General features: G+C 36.7%; 1 protein-coding gene across 2 annotated transcripts in view; it reads right to left on the bottom strand.

Annotated features, from left to right (window-relative positions):
- The window catches only part of LOC136042496 (uncharacterized), a 177,733-nt gene extending 158,202 nt beyond the window's left edge, over positions 1–19,531 (bottom strand). The window contains exon 1 of one of the 2 annotated variants that reach the window (XM_065727459.1): positions 19,441–19,531. The gene's annotated coding sequence lies outside the window, so the exon portion shown is untranslated. Of the gene's footprint in view, positions 1–19,316; positions 19,380–19,440 lie in introns of those variants that run through there. The other variant, XM_065727461.1, reaches the window with a different exon arrangement.
- Between the last annotated feature and the right edge of the window lie 6,782 nt (positions 19,532–26,313).

The following is a 26,313-nucleotide window of genomic DNA, read 5'->3' as shown; positions in this document are numbered from 1 at the left end:
GATCTTAGGCATCTTTAATCTAGTTTTCCCTCGGATCCGTTACTCCATTTGCAAGTTATACTAAATTAAACATAAAACTTAAATTTTTCAGGAATTAAAACCCACTCCCCCTTGTTAAATTTGAGCTAGGTTCTTTATCTCAAAACTTGATATGTGTCATGGTCTTAGGCCTCTTCGGTTCAATTTTCATTCAGATCCATCACTCAAGTCGTAAGTTATTCTGAATTAAACAAAAACTGTTTTTAGCAGGTAAAGTCCTCTCCCCCCCCCTGTTTTATTTGAGCTAGGGTCTTCATCTTTCAACTTGATGTGTCTCATGATCTTTGGCACCAAATCTGGCCATCAAAATTTTCATCCAAATCCAACCAGCGGCTCTCCCCCAATACGGGATTACACAAACGGACGGACAGACAGACAGACGGACGGACGGATTTTGCAACGTCTTAGGCAGCCATGTTGGCTCATTGGATTAAAAAAAAGGAAAACAATAGCATATCATCATCCAGGCATCATCACCTATTTGGATAGTCGAAAATATCCATCAAAATAGGTTTTTGAGATCTGTCTGTCTGTCCGCCCGTCTGTGCAATCGAGTGTAGCAGGAGAACCGCCAGTCAGATTTGTATTAATATTGAACTATTTGGATTAAAATTGAGCTTAATTAGGGCGATAGGGCTTTAAGTGTTAAAAGAAATTCGAGTTTTTCATTTAATTCACTGTAACTTGCAAATGTAGAGATGAATTTCGATGAAAATTGAATTAAGATGCCTAAGAGTATGATATGCATAGAGTTCTGGGATGGAGATCCAAGCTTAATTAGGTTGAGGGGGATGGGGGCTTTAAGTGCTAAAAAAGTTGAGTGTTTTGTTTGACTCAGTTTAACTTGCGAATGAAGTAATAGATCTCAATGAAAGTCAAGCCAAAGATGCCGAAACCATAAGACACATAATGTTTGCAGATAGCTTAATTGGGGGGGGGGGCATTAAGTGCTAAAAAAGTTAAGTTTTTCATTTAATTCAGCGTAACTTGCGAGAGACTTAACCAAAGGTGCCTAAGACCGTGACAGGCATCAAGTTTTGAGATGAAAACCCTAGTTCAAATAGAACAAGGGGGAGTGGGTTTTAAGTTCTGAAAAATTAGAAAAAATGAGGTATTTTTAACTTACGAAGGAGTGATCGGATCTTGAATTTCATCGGATGAAATTTCATATTTAGAAGGACCTCGTAACTCGGATCTCATGTTTTAATTCCCAACCGGATCCAGTGTCATTGGGGGGATTTAGGGCGGGGGGGGGCAGAAATCTTGGAAATCGCTTAGAGTGGAGTGATCAGGATGAAACTTGGTGAGAAGAAACAGCACAAGTCCTAGATACGTGATTGACATAACCGAAATGGATTCGCTCTCTTTGGGGGAGTTGGAGGGGGTGTTAATTCGGAAAAATTACAAAAATTGAGGTATTTTTAACTTAAGAGCGGGTGACCGTTCGTGAGGTATTTTTAAATTTGATATTAAGAAGGAAATCATGTCTCAGATCTCTTATTTTAAACCCCAACCGGTTCTAGTGACATTGGGAGAGAGTTGGAGGGGGAAATCGGAAATCTTGGAAAACGATTAGAGTGGAAAGATCGGGATGAAACTTGGTGGGTAGAATAAGCAAATGTCGTAGATATGTGATTGACGAAACCGGACTGGATTCAATCTCTTTGGGGTAGTTAGGGGGGTCCAGTGCTTTGGCGAGTTCGGTACTTCTGGACGTGCTAGGACAATGAAAATTGGTAGGCGTGTCAGGGACCTGCACAAATTGACTTGATAAAGTTGATTTCCCCGATTCAACAATCTGGGGAGGATGAAGGGAGAGAAAAAATATGGATTTTGATATTTAAAAGGACCTTGTGTCTCAGAGCTCTTATTTTAAATGCCGACCGGCATTAAGCCTCTGATTTTTCTTTTAAATTAATCTATTGATTCTTATAATTTTGCTAGAGCTCATGCCATATAAGCTCTTGGCTCTTCTGACCTCTTCACAAGTGCCATATGAGCTCTTAACTCTTGTTTTACTCTTTTTTTCTCAGAAGATTTTCGACTTATTCTCATGGTTTTTGCCACTTCATGGTGTGAAAACTGCTGCTAAAAATAGATAGGTTGCAAATTCTGCCGTATTGTCTTCTAGTATATTTAAATGTGTGCTTGCATTGTGCCTGCGTCCCCTTAAAAGTTCCGTTTTTTTACTATAATATTGGTTTGTCTTCTTTTGCATATGCAGACGACGTTCTTCTTGTTGCCCGGACTCGCCGTGGATTGCTTTACAATTTTACTATATTAACCAATGAACTATCTAAGATTGGACTGTCAGTTAATGCGTCTAAATGCGAGTTTATTTGTTTTAATAGCCCTTATGCGGTCGCTCCATTTGTTGCTGGGACTACAATTCTGCCACGTTTTTCTTTAGTTAGTTGGCTTGGTCTGTGTTTCGGTCCAACACTTTCCACTACCTTTTCATCCCTAGTGAATCAAGCCGGGAAAAACCTACGCGTCGTATACGAATAAATATCCCCAAACAAAAGCCGTTACAACCGCAACGGTTTGTGCATGATTTATAACGCTTATTGCGCCCCTGTGCTTTTGTTTTTATCAGGCAAGGCTCATCTGTTTCGTAAGAAAAATCGCCATACTCTACGTGCGGCTTATTTCAGATATTGCAAATTCCTCCTCCGGCTTCCTAGATGGCGCCAAAACAGAAAAATAATTGCTCGATTTGGTTTAATAGATATGCCTTCTTGGATTCGGTCTTCCGGTGATGATTTATGTAAAAAGACTATCTACTTATTCACGTTTACGACCCTCTGCAGCCCTTTTTCCATATTAATACTGGTTAATTAGTCCACGTTGTCCTTTGTTAGTTTGATTTTTTTTTTTCTTGCTGTTTATCGTTTTGTTTATTTACAATAATCCTTACTTTGTGTTTTTTTTAATACTTTTACGGATAATAAAGTTCATTCATTCATTTGACCATCCATATGGAATGCGTCTGAATCAGCGGACTTGATGCAGGCCCGTGATTTTATAGTATATGTTTGTAGGGAGTTTTACCAACCATTTGAATTGACTACACACCATGCGGCTTGCTTGAGTGAAAACCAGCCAAAGGATATAGATGCCATACATTTTCATAGCGTGTCTAAAATTTAACTTGAAAACTTGAGGCAGTTTCCTTATAAAGGTGCCGAGGGCGAGACATGTCATCAAAGTGTGAATCAAGACTTAATTTTCATACTCTTCTTTTCTTCCAACATGCTGAGAGACAGCGACCTTCAGCTAGCTGCCAAAAGTGTGGTATTTTTGTAGCTCCTTTTTATTGAGCTTTGATTTCTCTTTTTTTTAAAGTCTGCAACTGACTCACTTGGCTCCTTACTATTAAATTTGGGTTTTTTTCTATTTTCAATATTTTTTCCAACATTCCGACAGATATCAGAATAACCCTGTATTATTTTCAAACGTCCCAGATTTGACCAAATACTAATCGCCAGAAGTTCAACTCTATGTGCACTGTATTAATCCTGTCATGTGATCTGTCTGAACCAATCAGAAGTTTTTGACTGCACTTAATTGATTTGATAGTCTTTTTCTTTCAAGCCATAGTGTTGAAAATTGGTTGAGATTATTTTTTGGACTTTGTTGGGTGTCTACCAGTCAAATAAGGAAAAAAATACTTTCAATATTTTTTATCATTCCCACATGTTTCAGAATAACCGTGTATTTTTTTCAAGCGTGCCAGATTTGACTGAACACTAATCACCAGAAGTTCAACTCTGTGTGCACTATGTTAATCCTGTCATGTGATCTGTCTGATCCAATCAGGAGTTTTTTTACTACACTTAATTGTTTTGAAAGTCTTTTGCTTTCAAGCCGTTGTGTTTGGTTCAGATTATTTTTTGAACTTTGTTGGGTATGTACCAGCCAAACAATGGAAAACAATACTTTCAATCGTTTTTCCATCATTCCCACATGTTTCGGAATAACCCAGTATTTTTTCAAATGTGCCAGATTTGATTGAACACTAATTGCCAGAAGTTCAACTCTACGTACACTGTGTTAATCCTGTCATGTGATATGTCTGATCCAATCAAGAGTTTTTTGACTGCACTTAATTGTTCTGATAGTATTTTCCTTTCAAGCCATTGTGTTGAAAATTGGTTAAGATTATTTTCTTGGACTTCATTGGGTGTGTACCAGCTGAACAAGGGAAACGCTTAAAAACGATAAAACGAAAATTCTGGTTCTTGATTAAGATTTCCAAGAGAGGAATGACAAGGGACGTTTTATAGGCAAGGGAAGGGGCTAAGAAGCCTTCAGAATGGCTTTAACCAAAAGGTAGCATGGGATTTATATCAGATATATATATATATATATATATATATATATATATATATATATATATATATATATATATATATATATATATATATATATATATATATATATATATATCAGTGATGCAACAAGTACTCCAAATTTTTACTTAAGTATCAAGTATTAAGTACTCATTGTTTTTTTTTACTTAAGTAACAAGTAATAAGTACTTTCCAAATTCTTACTTAAGTATCAAGTACTTACCAAAATTTTACTTAAGTTGTACTTCAAGTACTACTTTAAGTACTTATTATATATATTTTCACACAGCTTATATATATATATATTTCTGATACCAAGCCCATGCTACCTTTTTGTTAAAGCCATTCTGAAGGCTTCTTAGCCCTTTTCCTTGCCTATCAAATGTCCCCTTTCATTCCTCTCCCAGAAATCTTAATCAAGAACCGGACTTTCCATTTTATCGTTTTCAACTGTTTCCCTCGTTTGGCTGGTACACACCCAAAAATTAAACTGAACCGATTTTCAACGCAACGGCTTGAAAGGAACAGACTATCAAAACAATTAAGTGCAGTCAAAAACTCCTGATTGGATCAGACAGATCACATGACAGGATTAACAAAGTGCATGTAAAATTGAACTTGTAGCGATTAGTGTTCAGTCAAATCTGGCGCGTTTGAAAAAATACAGGGTTATTCTGAAACATGTGGGAATGGTGGAAAAATAGGGAAAATAGAAAAACAAACTTCGGATTGGCTTTAAAACAGATAAAAGGTAATAAAGTGGTTCGTTCTCTGATTTAATAAGTAAAAACCTTAGCAACAAAAAAAAAACTCAATTTTAAAAGTAAGGAGTCAAGTGAGTCAGTTGCAGACTTTTTTAATAAGAGAATTCAAAGCTCAATAAAAAGGAGCAGCAAAAATCCACACTTTCGGCAGCTTGCTTAAGATTGTCAGCGTGCTGAAAGAAAAGAACAATTTGAAAATGAAGTCTCGATTCATACTTCGACGACATGTCTCGCCCTCGACGCCTTTCAAGGAAACTGCCTCAAGTTTTCAAATTATTAAATAAAAAAACAAGTTTTTTTAACTGCGAGTAAGGAGCAACATTAAAACTTAAAACGAACAGAAATTATTCTGTATATAAAAGGGGTTGACCCCTCCTCAACGCCTCGCTCTTTACGCTAAATTTGACTCTTTTTCATAACTCTACTTTTTAAAACAACAAAAAAATTTAGCGTAAAGAGCGACACGTTGAGGAAGGGTCAATCCCTTTTATATGCGGAATAATTTCTGTTCGTTTTAAGTTTTAATGTCGCTCCTTACTTGCAGTTAAAAAAAAAATTGTTTTTTTTATTTAATTTCTGAATGTTTTTTAATTAATGCATGTTTTGAATTTGGCTCACCGTACATGAATAATTAAAACGAAATTTGCATATTATTAAAAAAAAATTGGCTAAATGGCTTTCTCATAGTTTTGACCGAACGATTTTGATAAAAAAAACTGGGGTGGGCAAGGGGGCCTAGTTGCCCTCCAATTTTTGGCTACTTGAAAATACAACTAGATTTTTTTATTTTTTCACGAACGTTTTTATGGCACTTGGTATTAACCAAGTGACATATAACAATCGCAAATTATGTCGGTCTGACGGTCCCAGTTTTGCTACTTTAGGCACTTCCAGGTAAGCTTGGAGGATAAAATTTGGCGAGCGTATCAGGGACTAGACCAGATTAAATTAGAAATAGTCGTTTTCCCGATTTGACCATCTGGGTGGGAGTGGGGGGCCGGTTAATTCGGATAAAATAGAAAAAATGAAGTATTTGAACTTACCAAAGGTTGATCAGATCTTAATGAAATTTGATGTTTGGAAGGATATCATTTCTCAGAGCTTTTATTTTAAATCCCGACCGGATCTGGTGACATTGGGGGGAGTTGGGAGGGGGAAACCCGAAATCTCAGAAAACACTTAGAGTGGAGGGACCGGGATGAAACTTGGTGGGAAAAATAAGCAAAAGTCATATATACGTGATTGACATAACCTGAATGGATCTGCTCTCTTTGGGGTAGTTGGGGGGGGGAGGATTAATTCTGAAAAATTTAAACAATGAGGTATTTTTAACTTACGAATGGGTGATCGGATCTCAATGAAATTTGATATTTAGAAGGATATCGTGTCTCAAAGCTCTTATTTTAAATGCCAACCAGATCTGGTGACATTGGGGGGGAGGAACCTAAAATCATCGAAAACGCTTAGAGTGGAAGGATCGGGATAAAACTTGCTGGGAAAAATAAGCAGAAGTCTTAGATGCGTGATTAACAAAAGTGGAACGGATCCGCTCTATTTGGGGGAATTCGGGGGGGGGGGGTGATTCTGAAAAATTAGAAAAAATGACGTATTTTTAACTTACGAAGGAGTGATAGGATCTTCATGAATCTTCATATTTAGAATAACCTCGTAACTTATTTTTTTATTTTAAAGCTCAACCAGATCCAGCGTCATTGGGGGGGGGGGGAATCTTAGAAAATACTTAAAGCGGAGGGATCAGGATGAAACTGGATGGGAAGAATAAAAACAAGTCTAAGATACGTGACTGACATAACCGGACCGAATTCGCTATCTTTGGTGGAGGGGGGTGGGGGGGGGGTAATTCGGAAAAATGAGATACTTGTAAATTACGAACGGGTGATCAGTTCTTAATGAAATTTGATACTTAGAAGGATCTTGTGCTTTAAAGCTCTTGTTCTAAATTCCGACCAGATCCTGTGACATTGGGGGAGTTGGAGGGGGAAACCGGAATTCTTAGAAAAGATGAAAAGTGGGGTATTTTTATTTTACGAATAGGTGATCGGATCTTATTGAAAATTGATATATAGAAGGATATATGTCTCAGATGCTCTATTTTCGACTCAAATTGGATCAGGGGACATAGGGGGTTGAGGAGGGAAACATAAATCTTAGAAAACGCTGAGAGTGCAGAGATTGGGATGACACTTGATGGGAAGAATAAGCACAAGTTCTAGATACGTGATTGACATAATTGGAACGGATCAGTTCTTTTTGGAGGAGCAGGGGGGGGGTGTCAATTTGGAAAAATTTGAAAAATTGAGGTGTTTTTAACTTAAGAACGAGTGACCGGATCTAAATGAAGTTTGGTATTTAGAAGGAATTCATGTCTCAGAGCTCTTATTTCAAATCCCGACCGGATCTGTTGACATTGGGGGGAGTTGGAGGGGGAAATCGGAAATCTTGGAAAATGCTGGAGGAATCGGGATGAAGCTTTGTGGATAGAATAAGCAAATATCGTAGATACGTGATCGAAGTAACCGTACTGGGTTCACTCTCTTTGGGGGAGTTGGGGGGAGGGGTTCAGTGCTTTGGCGAGTTTGGTGCTTCTGGACGTGCTAGGACGATGAAAATTGGTAGGCGTGTCAGGGAGCTGAACAAATTGACTAGATAAAGTCGCTTTCCCAGATTCGACCATCTGGGGGGCTAAAGGGAGAGGAAAAATTAGAAAAAATGAGGTATTTATAACTTGCGAGTAGGTGATCGGATCTTAATGAATTTTGATATTTAGAAGGACATCGTGACTCAAAGCTCTTATTTTAAATCCCGACCGGCATTAACCCTCTGATTTTCCTTTTAAATCAATCTATTGATTCTTAGAATTTTGTTAGAGCCCATACCATATGAGCTCTTGGCTCTTAGCTCTTCTGGCCTCGACACAAGTGCCATACGAGCTCTTAGCTCTTGTTGTTAGTAATGAACATACGTACCTTATGAATTAACTTACGTAACGAACTTCCATATTTGTTTATTTTTATTACGTATATGAGGGGGTTTGCCCCCTCGTCAATACCTCGTTCTTTAAACTAAAGCTTGAATTTTGTCCCAAATCTTCAAGAATGACCCCTGAATCACAAAGGCCTTAGAATAAATAGATGAAATTACTAAAAATACTTTAGTGTCAAGAGCAAGGTATTGTGGAGGAGACGAATCCCTTTGTACACGTAATATTTTATGTTCGTTTTAAGTTCTAATTCTGCTCATTACTTTCAGATGAAAAAGAAATCATTCATTTTCTCATTGTTTTTTTTTTAAATAATGCTAGAAAATCCTGCGCCCCCTAAATGGAAATTCTCATCCCTCGTAAAAAAAATCCTCCATGGAAAGATCCTCCCACGTAACCTCCTACTCGCACCCCCCCCCCCCGCCCCAACGCAAAAAAGTCCCCCTGAAAACGTCTGTACAGTTCATAATTAACAATTACTATATGTAAACAATGGTCAAAGTTCGTAACTTGCAGCCCCTCACCTAGGGACTGGGGGGACTAAGTCGTCCCCAAAGACATAGTTATTGGGTTTTCGACTAAGCTGAACAGAATGGCTGTCTCAAAATTTTTATCCGGTGACTTTGGGGAAAATGTGCGTGGAAGGGAGCCTAGATGCCCTCTAATTGTTTGGGTCACTTAGAAAGGACACTAGAAATTTCCATTTCTGTTAGAATGAGCTGTCTTGCGACATTCTAGGACAACTAGGTTGATACGATCACCCCTGAAAAAAAAAAACACGCATCCGTGATCTGTCTTCTGGCAAAAATACAAAATTCCACATTTTTGTTGATAGGAGCTTGAAACTTCTATGTTGAGGTTCTCTGATACGCTGAATCTGATGATGGGATTTTCGTTAAGATTCTAAGACCTTTAGGGGGTTTTTACCCCTATTTTCTAAAATAACTTTTGATGGGTAAGACTAAACTTGATCAAACTTATATAGTTAAAATCAGCATTAAAATGCAATTCTTTTGATGTAACTATTGGTATCAAAACTCAGTTTTTTAGAGGTTCGGCTACTATTGAGCCGGGTCGCTCCTTACTACACTTCGTTACCACGAACTGTTTGAAATTTCAGACGCGCTATGAAAATGTATGGCATCTAGATCCTTTGGCTGGTTTTCACTCAAGCAAGCCGCATGCTGCGTAGTCAATTCAGGTGGTTGGTAAAACTCCGTACGCACATAAATTATAAAATCACGGGCCCGCAGCAAGCCCGCTGATTCAGAAGCATTCCATGCGGTTGGTCAAACTGCCGAAGTTTTCAGAAGTTGCAACGTATCTATTTCTAGCAGCAGTTTTCACACCATGAAGTGGCAAGAACCATGAGACTAAGTCGGAAATCTCCCGGGAAAAAAAGTAATTTTTTCTGGGGATGGAATATTTGCCAGGTTGAAGGTATGGCTCATTCATTTCAGTATGGCTCATTCTGGAAAAGGATTATTTCCAGGCTTTGGGCAAGCCACGGGTGGAATTAGTTATAGGCCCTACTAAATTGAAGAAAAACTAAACTTTCTTAAAACTTGATACCCCCTTCCCCTTGCTGTATTTGAGATAGGGTTTGTGATACTAGAGCTCGGTATGAGCCCTGATTCTAGGCATCTTTGATCTAGCTTTCATTCGGATATATTGCTCCATTCGCAAGTTCAACAAAAAGCTTAACTTTTTTCAGTACTTAAAACCCACTCCCCCTCGTTCTATTTGAGCTCTCTTTCGTTCTATTTTGGTTTTCTTTCGGCATCTTAGGTTCAATTTTCATTGAGATCCATCACTCCACTCGCAAGTTACACTGAATTAAATGAAAAACTCAACTTTTTCTTAGCACTTAAAGCCCTCTCCCCTCACCCTAATTAAGCTAGGGTCTTTATCTCCAAACATCATGTGCCTTATGGTTTTTGGCATCTTTGGCGTAATTTTCATTGAGATCCATTACTTCATTCGCAAGTTAAACTGGGTTAAACGAAAAAGTCAACTTTTTCAGCACTTAAAGCCCCCCTCCCACTCGACCTAATTAAGCTAGGGCCTCCGTCCCAGAGCTCTATACGTATTGTACTCTTAGGCATCTTTATTCAATTTACATCGAAATTCGTCTCTCCATTCGCAAGTTACACTGAATGAAATGAAAAACTCAATTTTTTTTCAAACTTAAAGCCCCCTCCCCATTACCCTAATTAAGCTCAATTTTAATCCAAATAGTTAAATTTTAATCCAAATCCGACCGGCGGTTCTCCCGCTATACTCGATCGCACATACGGGCAGACGGACCGATCAAGATCAATGAACAGTCAAACTTTAAGGATAACTACTTGGAACATAAATGGTGGTGTTATTAATAAAAGGCTTTTTCTGTATCGCCTAATAGAGTCATGTGACGTATTGTGTATACAAGAACACGTTTTCTCCAGTGAAAGTCTGGACATTCTTTCACTTGACGGATGGCTGAAAGTATTTGGGGTTTCAGCGATAACCAGTCAAAGTGGAAAAGGTAGGCCATCCGGTGGTATAGCGGTACTCGCCCGAGCGGAACTTCTACCGACTCTTCACTCGTCTTCTGACAATTATGTTGCGGTCAAAATAAACGAGACTGTCATTTACTCAGTGTACATGCCAACTGACTACCGAGACCTTAAGTCTGAACGCAAGTTCAGTATTGCTTTCAAAAAATTAGCAAGTTCAGTTAGTGGTTCAAAACAACAGGGATTAAACGTTATACTAGCGGGTGACATGAACTGTAATCTGTCTGGTACAAACCCACGTTCACAAATCTTCCTTAATGCCCTCGCCGGTCTTGAGGTTCTTTAGAACGATCTTGATTTTACATACATCCATAATTCGGGAGCAACCTCGGCCCTTTATTTCTTTCTTCAAACCAAGCAAACGACATTGCCTCTCCCCTCTCCATATGTGAACACTACAATCAACATTTCCGATCACTTATCCGTATCCTGTTCTTTCGATACAACTATACAGCCAAGTATAGGTCCCAGTAAAGTCAGGAAGTGGCGTAAGAAATCTGACTGGAAGAAGATCAATATAGACGTATACCAGTCTGTTTGTGATGAAATTATGGGAAGGATCAAAGTACCCTACCACCTTCTACAAGCAAATCCCAGTCTAGAAACCACTGAAAAACAGATTGATTTAAATGCATATTGCATGGAAATAATCCATGCTTTGAGAGTCGCTGAAAGTGCTGCGGTACCACAACGCAGGGTTCGCATTGGTACTGAAGTTCCACACTGGAAAGAAAACCCACTCCTAGCTCAGCTTTGTCATGCTTCTAAGTTTTGGCACAAAATGTGAATGGATATTGGAAAGCCCCGGTCAGGTGCTGTGAATACGGTGCGGATTTATCTGAAAAAAAGTTTGCCAAATGCCAGCAGAAGCACAATGCTACCATTCCGGACGAAAATAGTAACGCGCTGAAAAGTGAGCCAAATGCCGTGTGGAATTTCCTTAAAAGGAAAAAAAGAAGTGATTGCGACGGTCCCAGCCTCTGGCCCACAGAAGAACAGTGGAATAGTTATTACAAAATAGAATTTGCAGCACCCGACGTTCAGCTTGTGTTGAAATATGAAGATGCATATCTAGATCAATGAAATATCAATTTCTAAAAAAGGCAGGATGCAATAGTATGTCTTAAGTAACCAAAATAAAGCAGGAAGTAGAAAAAAAGCACTGGCTTCAATCCCAATATCCACATTGTCGTTCACAAGAGAAGGACGTATCTAACACTTTTTCTCAAAAATGAGTTAGATATTGAGAAAGATTTCACTAGTCGGTCGATTTGCTGAGAGTAACCAAAATAAAGGAAGAAATAAAAAAAAACGTTGGCTTCAGATCTAATCTCCACATTATTATCCAAAACAGAAGGGCGTATCTTATACTTGTTCTCAAAAATGAGTTAGATATTGAAAAAAATTTCACTAGTGGGCCAATTTGCAGATATTCCATTGTTCACATTTGTTGAGGTGTTTTGACATTACTTATCGGTTATATAATAGACACCGTTATAATAATAATCAGTTATATAATAAATCGGCGCCTCTATCCATAAAATAGAGAGAACGTGGGGTTCCGTAAAGTGACGTAATAAACGGCATCGAGGTATATCCCGCCATCATTTAAAATCATACTTAGTAGAGTACATGTGGTGGGCGGAAGTAAAGGCAAAAGGAAGACCTCCTTTTAACAACATTTCTGCGTTCTGGGTACACAATTCTAAGTTTTAATTTTACAATTTTCCTAATTAAGTATTATATTTTCATATTTTTTTATATCATTAGCTTTATCAAAAGTTTGGAGTATATATTTGCACATTAGGGAGGGGGGTAAAGCATAGCATATATTAAATACAGCAATGGTAAGTTTACGCATTTAATATATGCTACGCTTTACCTCCTTAAAGGAGATAATGATCAATCTTGATCTCATGTTAAGTGAAGTATCGCCAACTGTTTCTGATGCTCGGGCGGCGATAATTAAAGCAAAGAAGAAGTTCTCGCGAGGCATTGACCAAATTTGTGGCATGCATTTAGCTCATGGCAGCCAAGGGGTCCTTGAGCATCTTACTCTGTTATACCAGATGATCTTCACTTGTGGTTTAGTGCCAGATGCCAGATTCCTTCTGTGTTGGGGTTGTCACGCCGGTATTAAAGAAAGGAAAAGACCCTGCTCAATACAGTTCTCATCGCCCCATAACAGTTGCCCCAGTTTTTTTGCAAAATTTTTGAGCTTCTTTTTATTGATGAGTTATGCAGTCTGTGAAAGCCCTGATAACCAATTTGGTTTTAAACAATTTGTTAGTAGGAAACATGTTCATCATCTCATTTATAATATACTTTTAGAGTATGGCCAGACAGGGGAAAGGGTTATAGCAGCTAGTCATGATGTACGCCGAACGTTCGATTCTGGCGTCCATGCTCAGATACTGTCGTGTGCGCTCAAACGTGGCCTTGACAGATCAATCGTCCTACGACTCCGAAATTTATATAAGAAACTGAAGGTTAGAATTAAAGTCCCGACCATTGATGGTCCACAAATTTCGGCTGTAGTAGTTCCTGTAGAAAAAGGCATACGGCAAGGTGCAGTTTCTTCCCCTACCCTTTACAATAATAGTGTTGTAGAATCACAAAAAGATATTGAGATGAGTCTTGTGTTTACAGGTAGAAATATATCACTGTTAAATTATGCTGATGATATACTGAATTTAAGCCGTTCTTTTGGGATGATAGAAAAGAACTTTGATATTCTAAGAAACGCTTATTCCGAAATAAACCTGTCTTTTAACGAAATTAAGAGCGAAATTGTTGTTTTCAACCGTCAAAGCTCAGATGACGTTCCTGATATCCGACTTGGAAATAGTGTCGTGGGACCAGCGCCTAGTTTAGTTTACCTTGGGCTCCCAATCGGCTGTGATGTGAAATCTACGAGATCACTGCTAGTTGAATATTTGACCAGCAAGATCCGCAAATCTTATGGTCTACTCATATCTACCAAGACAAATCTGGTCATGCTTTTACCGTTTTTGTAAGTTCTTGTTAGGCCTACCACCCTGGACTAGAAACTCTTGGATTAGTGAAAGATATGACATTCTTGATCCATACCTGGCCATCCAAAATCGGCTGTCTTGCTATGTCCGATCTCTCTGCAAGAATAATTCCCTATATGGGTCTATGCTGCCATAATCGTATTCTTCTTATAAGTTATCTTTCTATTTTAGTTATATTTTCTCTTGTTATTTATGTATTATGTAGGATAAGTAATTAGTTGTTTTTTTTGTCGTTTTGTTAATTTCGTTTGCTTTTCCTTTTCTCCATAGGGTTATCTTTGTGGGTTATTAATAAATGATGAATTTGATGAATGCGAAAGATGAGCGGCGGTCTCTACTGCGTTTTAAATATTTCTAGTTATCAATGCAGCTTTACTTCGTCTGTTCTACTGATCTGTTAGTCTATTTTATTATCCATTGTTGAGTTACGTGTACTTTTGTTTTTGCTTTGTTTATTAATTTTGTCTCTGTACTCCACTGTTTATACTTTTGTATATTTGTGGGTAATAAATATCATTATTATTATTATAAGCAAATATCTTATTTCACATCCAAAAATAGGACATGGAGCTATATCTGAATTTACTCTAAATCCAAAGGCGATGTTTTCTTGTACATTGCCAAAGCACACGCAAAAAAAATTTACGTGTCAAAGGTAAAGTATTTGAAAAACAAGTACATTATCAGTATCTTAAGTAATAAGTATTTCGTAATCTTACTTAAGTATCAAGTAATAAGTATACCCTAGAGTTTTTACTAAGTACAAGTACAAGTAATGGAAAATTTTACTTAAGTAGTACTTCAAGTAAGTGACAGCACTGATATATATACACATAGAATAAATACTTGAAGTAGTACTTGAAGTATTACTTAAGTACAATTTTTGGCAACTACTTGATATTTGATACTTAAGTAAGAATTTGGAAAGTACTTATTACTTGATATTTAAGTAAAAAAAAACAATGAGTACTTAATACTTGATACTAAAGTAAAAATTTGGAGTACTTGTTGCAGCACTGATTCCATCTGCACCAAAACTCAAATATAAGACACTAAATCATTTCCTCTTGCTCTATCTTTGTTACCACAACACTCCTCCTTGATATACTACAACAGAACAGGTTTATGGTTTGTTCAATAATTGTGCAAGATCAAAACAATAGACAAATTAAAATCTACCTTTGAAACTACCTGGTGGGAAATTATATCTAGTTTGCTTGCAACAGAAAAACAGGAAAGAAATTCTGATAATATAATAATCTGAATGTTTGTTATTCAAACATTAAATAAGACAAATATAATCCACAGTCTTTGAGTACTTAATACTTGATACTTAAATAAAAATTTGGCAATGTCAAATTCATTACTTAAGATAAGTCCCAAAAAAAAAGATCTAGGAATAATAAAAGATGAACAACTAAAATTCCATGGCCCCAAGCGACAAGCAGTCTTAAAAGCAAATTCAAGTCTAGGTCTCCTCAAATGCACTATAACTAGCTGCTTCCACAAAAAAAAATCTTTCTAAGGCTATGGTCAGACTTGTATTGGCTTTTTATGCATGTTTTACCCCCTATTCCTATAAGAATGATACTAGCCTAATTGAGGGATTTCAAAGGCATGCAAAAAAGTGCATAGCTGGCCTACATGATCTCCCTTACAATAAGAAACTAGAGTGCCTGCAGCTGCCAACACTAGTTTTCAGACACTACTGTAGTCACATGATGCTGGCCAACAAATATAATGCACAACCAAATAACCCCCTCATTAGCAAACATTCAAGCCAGCAAGTAAAAAATATGCTACTGACATAAGCTTTCAAAACCGCTTGTTAATAAAAAAAAAACGGCAACATTTCTTCTCTAAGCATACTGTTGATGACTTGGAGTCTTCAAGCTGAAACAGAGGCTTCCCATTCACGCACTGATACCAACATCACCATAAAAGTGTCTTGCTTGGAGGCTGATGCCGGTTGTCATAGCCAACCATTTCACATACTCAATCCAAAGTTGTTTTTTGTGTGGTGGTGTCAGCTTTGAATCACTGAAGAATGGTCATCACAGAACATACCTACCTTGTGGTTACTGTTACTGAGTAGGCCTAAATTACATCCCTTCAGTAGACCTCTTACAGTATGTCACTGGGCCTTAACACATTGACAAAAGCTTACCATCCTCAACAGAGAACACAAGAGATCCAGTATGGACCTTTATTTTACTCCAAAGTGCAAATTAAAGTAATCTCTGGTTGATATGATATTACTGAACCTAGTCAAAGCATTTTCAAAGTATGGCATTGCCTTAAATTACAGCTTGAAACAATCTAAGGATTTTTCCTTGTGAAGCTCCAGTCTTCATCTGAAAATACCAACAGTCAGCAATAGCTACATGTTCAGAGAATTTGACCCAATCATTGACATTTCCAGAAGAAAAGAATCAAGTACAGACTGTGGTTTGGCTAAACTTATTTAGAAGTTTCTGCTGATGGTACAGAAGTGTTAGTTTTACAGGGTAAGAGAGTTCCTACATGTCAGATACCATTTTAATGGCACATCTCTGTATGTCTTCCAGAACCTTAATACCTGTCTTAAAACATGGGGAGGTAGGAGATATTCCACCTTAAAGCGTGGTCAAAACTAGTCCTTTGCACAGAAGACTTTGGGTGAGCAAGAAGACTTTGGGGTTCATTGTCAATAATGACAGCAACATTTAGCTCATTATTTACAGAATAGATTGGATGACCAGAAGGAAAATAAGAGTAGAGTTGTTTTTTTTTGGGGGGGGGGCAAGTGAATGATGTTGCACTTAGCAAAATAAATAAATAAAAAGGTCAATACAGTAAAAACAGAAGTTAATATAGTTACTACAGTTAAAACATCTATAAAAGGAAGTGTAAATATGAAATAAAAAGGTCAATACAATGAATATAAAAGTCAATACATTATAACTTCACTTGAATTTTCCTTTGTATCCATTGGTTACAACAGAAGGTCAGCTCAAGTGTTAATCACCATTCATGTTTCTCTATGTACTGTTAAAATGATGCATTTTTTTTGAGCTGAGGCTTTGTTTGTCAGACTTCTATACAGCTCATTGATTTGCCTCTAAATTTCTACTGATTATAATTTCTATATTCAAATTCTTATGAAACTACAAACCACACATGTTGCAGAATCATTAACTGCAGCCCAAATTTTAAAGTTGTATGACTGAGCAATAAAAAATTGTAGTACAGTATTAAGCAGGAGAATTGGTATAGGAATATGATCATTTCCCAACATAAAACATAATTTAGGTAAAATTCTAGATCAGTGACTTTTGGCTATCTCAGAAATGGGCTAAATTAGGAATATGAAACTTTCATGGATGGGTCAAAAGGCTAAAGTATGTCATGGGAAGGTGATTTGAAGTACCTACCTTTACTTCCTATCCCTCTAGAGGGTCCTGACCTTTAAATATATGTGTGTTATAAAAGTGAAACCTTGCAAAATAGATCTTCTGCTTGAATGAATAACAACAAAATTGTTTTCTGCTTCACAACTTTGCTCAGTCCCAATTTTTAAGATTTTAAAGAAATGCAAATACATTTCCTAAATTTTGAAAAAAAAGAATATTGACATGGCTCAGAATTCTACTCAAATAACAGGAATTGCATTTTCATAGCTAAAGCAACTAGTAACTGAAAATTATGGTAAAATGTTGTTTTGTCAAAATTTCAATAGGTATAGACCTGTCATGTAGGCAAATTTCAGGCCCTCTAGAGGGAGAAGGAGTGGAGGTGGGTACTTCAAAATACCTTCGTGTGACATACTTAAGCCTGTAGACTCATCCCTGAAAGTTTCATTTCCTAACCTAACCCCTATCCAAGATAGCCAAAAGTAACTAAACTAGAATTTTACCAAAAATATTCCTTTAACCACTATAGTTTTAGAAGTGTTTTGGTCATCTTAACAAAAATTGTTGGTCAATGTTGGGGTAAAATTCTAGTTAATTGACTTCTTGCTATCTCAGAAAGGGTTTAGGTTAGGAGAATGAAACTTTTAGGGATAAATCTACACACTAAAGTATGTCCCGGGAAGGTATTTTGAAGCAACTACCTCCACTCCTCCCTCTTGAGGGCCCTGACCTTTGATGACCTTTAAAAATATGTGTGTTATAAAAATGAAACCTTGCAAAATAAATCTTCTGCTTTATTGAAGTACAACAAAATTGTTTTCAGCTTCATAGCTTTGCTCAATTCCATTTTATAAGGTTTTAAAGATATGCAAATACACTTCCTAAATTTTGAAAAAAAAACATTAATATGGCTCAAAATGCTGCTCAAATAACAGGAATTGCATTTTCAGAACTAAAGGCAGAGAAAAAGCAACTAGTAACTGAAAATTAAGGTAAATGTTGTTTTGTCAAAATTTCAATAGGTATAGACCTGTCATGTACACAAAGTTCAGGGCCCTCTAGAGGGAGAAGAAGTGGAAGTGGGTACTTTAAAATACCTTCCTGGGACATACTTTAGCTTGTAGACTCATCCCTGAAAGTTTCATTTTCCTAACCTAAACCCTTTCCAAGATAGCAAGAAGTCAATTAACTAGAATTTTACCAGTTGGTATTACCAGAACAATTTTTTGGGTCATGAAACTATTGTTAATAGATGCATTTTGACTTTTTGAACATCTTTTCTCTCTTGCAAAACTACCACAAACTCAACATTATGGAGTTATTCTGGCCCAAATATTCTTTTATTTATGCATATAGAATTGCAATCATTTCCATTTTGTTGGTCAGAAATTTCAAATTGCTAACATTTTTAAGACTGAAAATTGCTCTGTGGCTTTTAGTGACAATTTTTTTGTTAGGTTGAGTTTGTGGTAGTTTTTCAAGAGAGAAAAGACATTCAAAAAGTCAAAATGCATCTATTAACAGTAGTTTCATGACCAAATTGTTTTATGAGAATTTAGTCCTGTTCTAGCATAATAGTAGGAAACTGTTCAGATAGGTTATTTAAGAACTGCTGACATTAGCTTGTTTTGCAAGCTTAGGCTAGCCTATTTCAGCATTTTAAACTTACAAAAGAGCTTGATCAAAGGATTCCCATTGGCTTGTTTCAAGGTTATTTTTATAGTTGGAGAATTAAATTGAGGATTTGACTTGCTATTGGCTTTTGTTTGAGCCTTGATTTAAGCTTACCAGGCTATACTTAGTCAGCTTTTAGACTTGATGCAAGTTTTGTAGAGGCTTCTGGCTTGCTTTTAAAAACCTTGTTTGGCTTTCATAGCAAGCTTGATGAAAAGAAGTTTGCAGTAGGCCTAGACTAAAAGCTTTACAAGTAGCCTAGTCTACATCTCTGCAAAAGGGAAGAGAAAGAGTGTGCTGAAAGCTATACTACTCTATAAAACTCTATACTAGAATTAAAATTTCTTTTTTTTAATTTCCAATACACAGTAGCCTAGGTTAGTCTACCAGAAAGCAATTTTCAAACTATTGAGAGTTTCAGGGTAGGCCTAAACCAAGCTTCAGTTCAGTACATTTGTCTTTCTTATTTTAATTTGATAAGTGGAGCATAAGTAGAATAACCTAGCGTATATTTTTGGGCTTAAATTCCAGCAAAGAACTTAAGCCTTCACTATAACAAAATTTCAAAACGTGTGCGCAACTACAATGCAATGAAATACATATAAAAGATCCAGATGAAATTTACCATGAAGAATGTCTGCGATAAATTTGCTGAGCCAATCTAACTATCACACAATAACCAAGCACGTTTCAACCACTTGCTAAAAGTCGTATTATACACGAATAATGATAATGAAGAATATACTTCAGGTTCTTCAACGAATATAAGCTAAGCTTCAAGTACATATCTAAAGAAAGAAAAACAAGAAAAATTGGTATATGTCGGGAAACGGTCAAACGCACCTCAATAGGAAATCAGCAAACCGGGCATGATAGAGACCCTTTAAAAAAGGTTTTTAGGCATATTTCATTGAATGAACGATACAATTTTTTTCTAAAAGAATGTCATGGATACATGTTGTTTTTCTTTTTTTTTGAGTAAGTGATCCTGTCGAACCAATAGTCTTTGATTATTAGTAAGGATGAAAATTAAAAGCTCTAGTACTACTTTGGAGCAACTTATATCAGAGCAAACTAGTTTTTTTTTTTTTGTGGTGCTAAACTACAATTTTGGCCCATAGAAGGCCAAAATACAATCGAATGAAAAAACAAATAGCTGATGGACTTTATCATTAGCAAAAAACTATGCATATACCCTTCTAGTTCAAGAATAAATAATTCTGTGTGATGGCGTATAATTGTTTTCAAAGATATACACAGTCCATACAAAATCAATGGTTAGTGTGGATAATTTTTTGTAACTTTTATTTGACCGAACTCATCCATTTGAGGCTTTATAAATTTATCTTCAGTGGTTTATACTTGCACACCAAGCATCAGCAAAACATTTTTAAGCAGTGCTTGATAGTCTTGAGTTGTAATTATTCTTTTTGATCAGTATCTGTTATCTTTGTGTGTTGATATGATTATGCATATGAGTTTTATCTTTTATGGGTTTCATTTGTTCTTTAATAGTAATTCCTAGTCGGTTTAAGTATGAATTATTATAGAGCATTATTTATGCCTGTCATAAAAGTAATACGGCTAAAAGCTTTTCTTTGAAAAACTTCTTTTTAGAAAAGATATTTTAAATTTAATTCTTGATCACTTTTAAATTGGTAAGTTTTATTATCACTTGATAAATTGAAAATTTTCCCGCTTTTTCAGGTTTTTGGCTAAAGGCTCAAAATACCGGATTTTAATTTAAATTGCTAAGCTGAGTAAAGTTATCTAAGCATTGGCTTTGATTCTACTCATTATAATTATTGTATAAGTTTCGTTCATTTTAAAATCATGGTTTGGAACGGTTCTTGAACTAAAATTGAAGTTCAAGAGTAATTTAAAGATAATATACTCAAGAAATCCTCCTGGAAGGATGTTCAAAATATTACACATGAATGAAAATAAAATAGGAGGTTGAATTCAAATGTTTCTAAATAATGTTTCTCGAAAAATTCAAACTTAATATACTATCTGTTTTTTTATATTCACCACACACGGCCTTTTGACAGCCAGCTTGTTTGAAAATAGTGTCTTTTGATTTATTTTAACATTCCCCTCAAAATCACCTTAAATTTGAAATAAATACCATTAACCGTTCCTGAGATATTGCAGATACGCCTTTTTTACAACTTGGATTCAAATTTTGTCTTTTTCCTAAGTTCCATATCACCCTCAACTTAATGCCCTTTACTGCTCTTGAGATAATGCAGATATGTCATTTTGACAACCAGGATGGTTATGGTATTTTTTGATGTAGTTCAACATCTCAATCGACATTTTCTGAAATTTTCGACTTAATAATCCTAGCTGTTCCTGAGATGATTCAGAAGTGCCCATTGACAACATGTGGTTAGTTTAATTAAATTTATTGCGTAAGTTGTAGCATTCGTAATCACAAGTATTCGTAGTCATACTTGCAAGGAGTCACAATCGTAGCTGCAAGTAGTCGCAGTCGTAAGTTGTCACAGTTGAATGTTGTCACAGTCGAAAGTAGTTGAAATTGCAAGTATTCGTAGTTACAAGCAGTTGAAGTCACAAATAGTCACAGTACCAGTCGCAATTATTCACAGTCGAAGTCGCAAGTAGTCGGGAATGAAGATAGTGGCAAGTGGTCATAGTCACAGTCGCGAATAGAGGCAGCCACAGTTGCAGTCACAGTAATAATAATATTATTGGCCCTGAATGTTTCAAGTCAATAAATACTTTTAGTCATCCCTAAGATGTTGCAAATACGTCCTTTTGAAAACCATAATGTACATAATGTCTTTTAATTTAGTTCAACATCGTCTCATGTTCCTTGAAGTTTCATCTTCATACCCTTAAACTTCTCAAAGGCAACCAGGATTGAACATTCTGTTCAAGTTCAAGTCAAGTTCTGTCAAGTTCTCTTCAAATGATTATTTCGGTACGTAAACTATGGGGAAATCTAGAAATTGAATAGTTAGCTACCCTTTTCCCTGAGACTCGGGGGGTGTGGCATACCCAGAGGCATAGATAATAGACCATTTGACTACTTCGAACAAAGTGGCTATTTCAAGACTCTTGCCAGTACTGATGGGGCTATCTATTAAGTACGAGGGCCCCATTTTCCTCCAAGAACTTAGCAGCATCTGTCTCAACATACCCTGAAACTTTCAACTTAATATCCTCAGCCATTCCTACGACAATAATGATGCATGTTTTTGATAACCAGATCGCAAAGAGTATTTTTTTTTTTTTACATTCTCCTCAATATTTCCTGAAAGTAGAAGTAGTCACACTCATAAGTATAATTATTTGAAGTCACAAATAGATGCAATCACAGTCGCAAGGAATGGTAGTTGTAAGTATTCAGAGTCGTAGTCACAGTCGCAGTTACAAGTTGTTACAATTGCAGTCACAAGTTTTCGCAGTCGCTAGTAGTTGCAGTCACAAGTGGTCACAGATACAAGTAGTCTCAGTCGTAAGCAGACGTAGTCCAAGTCACAAGTAGTCACAATTATAATTGCAGGCAGTCGCAGTTGCAGTAGTAGATGCAAGTAGTCAGCACTTCGGTCACAAGTAAACCAGCTGCAATCGTGTTCGCAGTCACAATTAGACGTATCTATTATTCGCAGTAACAACTAGTCATAGTCTAAGTCGCAAGTAGTCATAGTTGCGGTCACAAATAGTCAGAATCATAGTCGCAGGTAGTCAGTGTTGCAGTTGCTGTCGCTTTAGCGGTAGTAGTAGCAGTAGCACTAAGGGCACATCCTGGATCAAATATCCCTCTCTTTCCCAATTATAATTCCTGTAAATTGCATAATTTCCGAGCCTTTACCTGAAGGCTATGGAGGCATAGCATACCAGTAGGCATAGCTATTAGACATTTTTTTATTATGAGCAAAGTTACTGTTTCAAAGTTTTGGTCAGTATTTAGGGAGGAGCAATTTTTTTTAGTAATAACTTCTATATGACTATAATAAGTATAACAAGAAATCGACTAAACGGTTTATCTTTGGTTTTTACCGTTAGAATGCGAAAAAACGGAAAAAATTCAGACAACTTAATAACAATCCCTAAAAAATAAACAACTACCCATGTTAAATTTTTCGAACTGTGCCGAGTTTAACGGCTGGACAAACGTAGCTTTTTTTCGGCAAGTACTGCTAATACTCTTTCAACCAACTCTTACAACTTGTGAGCTCTTCTAACCAAAGCCGTGTTTTGCTTATTTTATTAATCACTATTCAACTTTGGCGAAAAAAAAGATATAAATAAATAAGACAGGTGAAAAATGCAAAAGTATTAAATCTGGTAAGTGGATAACTTGTTTCAGGTCAAAAACAGATTTTAGTTTCTTAGCTTCAACTAGGCCGATTTGGCGAAACTACAAAATACAAAGATAACGAACTTTGCATCCTGCCATATTTGTTCCAGAAAATTTACTTGGATTTGAGAAAGATGAGAAAAATTAAATTGAAATCTTGCACAAAATTCAACTAAATTTTCAACTATTTTTGTCAAAATTTCTTTTATTTAGCTTTAACTATATTCAATAACTAAATATATCATAACAAGGCTTCCGTTGCTGAATTTCTAAATTGCACTCCTTCTATTTCAGACCTTCTCTACCAGATCTTGGAACTGGCGTCTAAATTTTCCAAAGCTCAAAAAGCTTAGAATCCTACCCACCCCCTCTTTTGTAACGCCCCTGCTCGAATCAAGACAGAAAGCAACATTCACTTTATTTTACCTGAATTGCAGCTTCAATCGTTCAAATTATGTCCTAGTTAAGGCCTTAAAACTGGATTTAGTTTAAATGCAATAAAATATTCATAAGACTTTGCTATTTTCTGTTCTTCTTCCTTTTCCCCCAAACGAAAACCGAGGCTCTAAATTGCAGTCAACTAAAGGGTCCATGTCCTGCCCATGACCCATCAGTGGGGCATGCGCCTCACGTTTTGAATCACAGATCTAGATAGTGAAGCTAAGATGGTACAAAAGACGAAATTCATACAGAGAAATATCTTATTCCAAAGAATCTATTCATTGTTTTGTGTAAAGACATGAATGGGAAAATGCAGATATATTTGAACTTCAGCAGAAACCAAATGATACAATCGACCGTGGTAAGGTTTTGGAGAGGCGGAAATTTCACGCTCATCTATGGTGATTCCTATATAATTTTAATGAAGGGGGGAATGGGGGGGAAAATATCGGCTATGGAAGCAAGAGGAGGGGCAATGGCGCTCTGATAATTTGGAGAATAATTATAAGGACAAAACCCATTGCTGTCATTTTTTGTTATAAAAAACATGAAAAAACAAATATTGGTGCACTTTTTGGGTGCCACTTTATGATTGGCTTATTAAGTTAAATTCATAAAGAACAATCGAATATAAAAATTAGCTCATAATTAGCTCTCTATGATGTCCATATACCCAACCTAGCCTTTTCATTCCAAAAACGTCACCTAAATTATACTTTTAGTGAACCATCTGGAACTTTATGACAACCTTATTGAATCATATTCATATATTAAAAATATGATATAAAAATTAGCTTTTATCAGTCTTTAACAGCTCTCTATGATGTTCAAGTGCATCAACAGCGACAAATAAAAACAGGTGGATATATCACTGCTGCCCACGAATTTTTTTTTCTTACTGTTCAATGAGAGGGCTGTAATTCTTCAGTATCAATCATGACAATTGCTTGCGGTAGACCTTTTAGTGGGCAAGTTTTTAGCATCAAGCAGAGAATAAAATCGGCTTATAAGCGTCATTTTCGTGCAGTTCGGTTTTCGGATGCTGAATTTCCGACTAATGGTAAACAATGGCAAAATATGCCAAATGCGTCTAAACTCGAAGATTCTTCTTCTAGTGATATTATTCCAAGATAGTCGTGGATTAAAAAATTATACGTGCATCTGTTTCGTGATTAATTATGATGTTCATAGCCGTTTTACTGCTTTAGTGGCGAAGGTTCTTCCTAATGGTGTGAGCCAAAGGCATGTTAAGGTAAGGTAAGGTAAAGGATACGGCATTAGACTTTACAGTCCCTACCGGCGGTGCTGTATCTCCGTTTCTTGGCCCTTCAGCCAGGAAGTGCAATGGGGGGATGGGGGCCAACCATCCTGTGCTTTCGCACACCCTTTCTGTTTACCTTCCCCAGATTTCTCCAGGTACCCGTTTAAAGCTGGGTCGACTCTGGCTAAGCTTACAGAGTCACGCCACTGACTCCCGTCCCAAACTGGGTTCACTGGGATTCGAACCCGCGTCCTTTCAGACAAAGATCCCAAATCCAGCGCAAATCTAATTTTGTGGAATCTCTTCGAAGGTTAAAGTCAAAGTCTTGGGACCTTGATGGTATTTGTGCGGCTCATCCCGATCCGAAGTAAGCTGAACTTCTATCGCATCTTCAGTTATTATTTCAGATGTGCCTTTCAAGATCTATTTTTTCTGATTCACTTTTATGTGGAATTGTTACTTCTATATTAAAGAAAGAAAAAGATCTAAATTCGTGTAATTCGTACAAGCCAATTACTGTCGCCTGTACTCTAAGTAAATTATTTGAATATGTTCTACTTCCACATATCGATGAATTTGTTAATTATGAGGCTAACCAGTTCGGGTTCAGGTCAGGTCTGAGCTTTCATTATGTTCATCGTGTTTTAGCACTGCTTATTAAGGAAGTCACTCGGAATAGTTATAGTCTTCATTTTTGCACCCTTGCTATATCTAAAGCATTCCATAGTGTTTGCCATCCTCAAGCTTGGTAAGCTCTAAGTCAACTTGGTGTGAATGCGTCTGTGATTCTGGTTTTGAAGTTTTGGTATTCAAATTCTTATTCAAGATTAAAGTCAGGGAATGGTGATTTTTTCAGACATATACCAGTCAAGTGTGGAGTGAGACAGGGAGGAGTTCTCTCTCCACATATCTTTAATGCTTCTATTGAAAATGTTTTGTCTGGTATACGTAGTTCTTGTTTAACAGGATTCACAGACGTATCATACTTAGCTTATGCTGACGACTTGCTTCTTATTAGCCGAACTGAGACCAGATTAGCGCGTTCTGTCCGATCCGTTGCTGATGCATTTGCAAAACGTTCTGTTCGATCTGTCGCTGATACATCTGCAAAACGTTCTGTTGCATCTGTCGCTGATACATTTGCAAGAATTGGATTATTGCTAAACATAGACAAATTTGAATTTCTTATATTTAATTGGGTTAGTTCGTCTCATCCTTTGGATTGCAGTAGTTTTTTCGTACCACAAGTCACTTATTTTCGATGGCTTGCGATTTCTGTTTTCAGTTCTCTAAGTTCTTTTGGTTTTCAGACAATTCGGGATATTCAATTTAAGCTTAAACTGGGGTACTCTAAAATTGTTGGAAATCGTAGACATTTCCGGATCCAAGCACTTACAAAGCTGTATTCGAGTTTTTGCGACCATTCTGTGTTATTTTGTGCTGGATTTATACACTTCTGAATAAAG

This window comes from Artemia franciscana, unplaced genomic scaffold (assembly GCF_032884065.1).
Source record: "Artemia franciscana unplaced genomic scaffold, ASM3288406v1 Scaffold_1375, whole genome shotgun sequence".
In the NCBI taxonomy this organism is placed as follows: Eukaryota; Metazoa; Arthropoda; class Branchiopoda; order Anostraca; family Artemiidae; genus Artemia; species Artemia franciscana.
The sequence above is the reverse complement of the archived record's forward strand: the minus strand, read 5'-3'. Positions and strand labels throughout refer to the sequence as shown.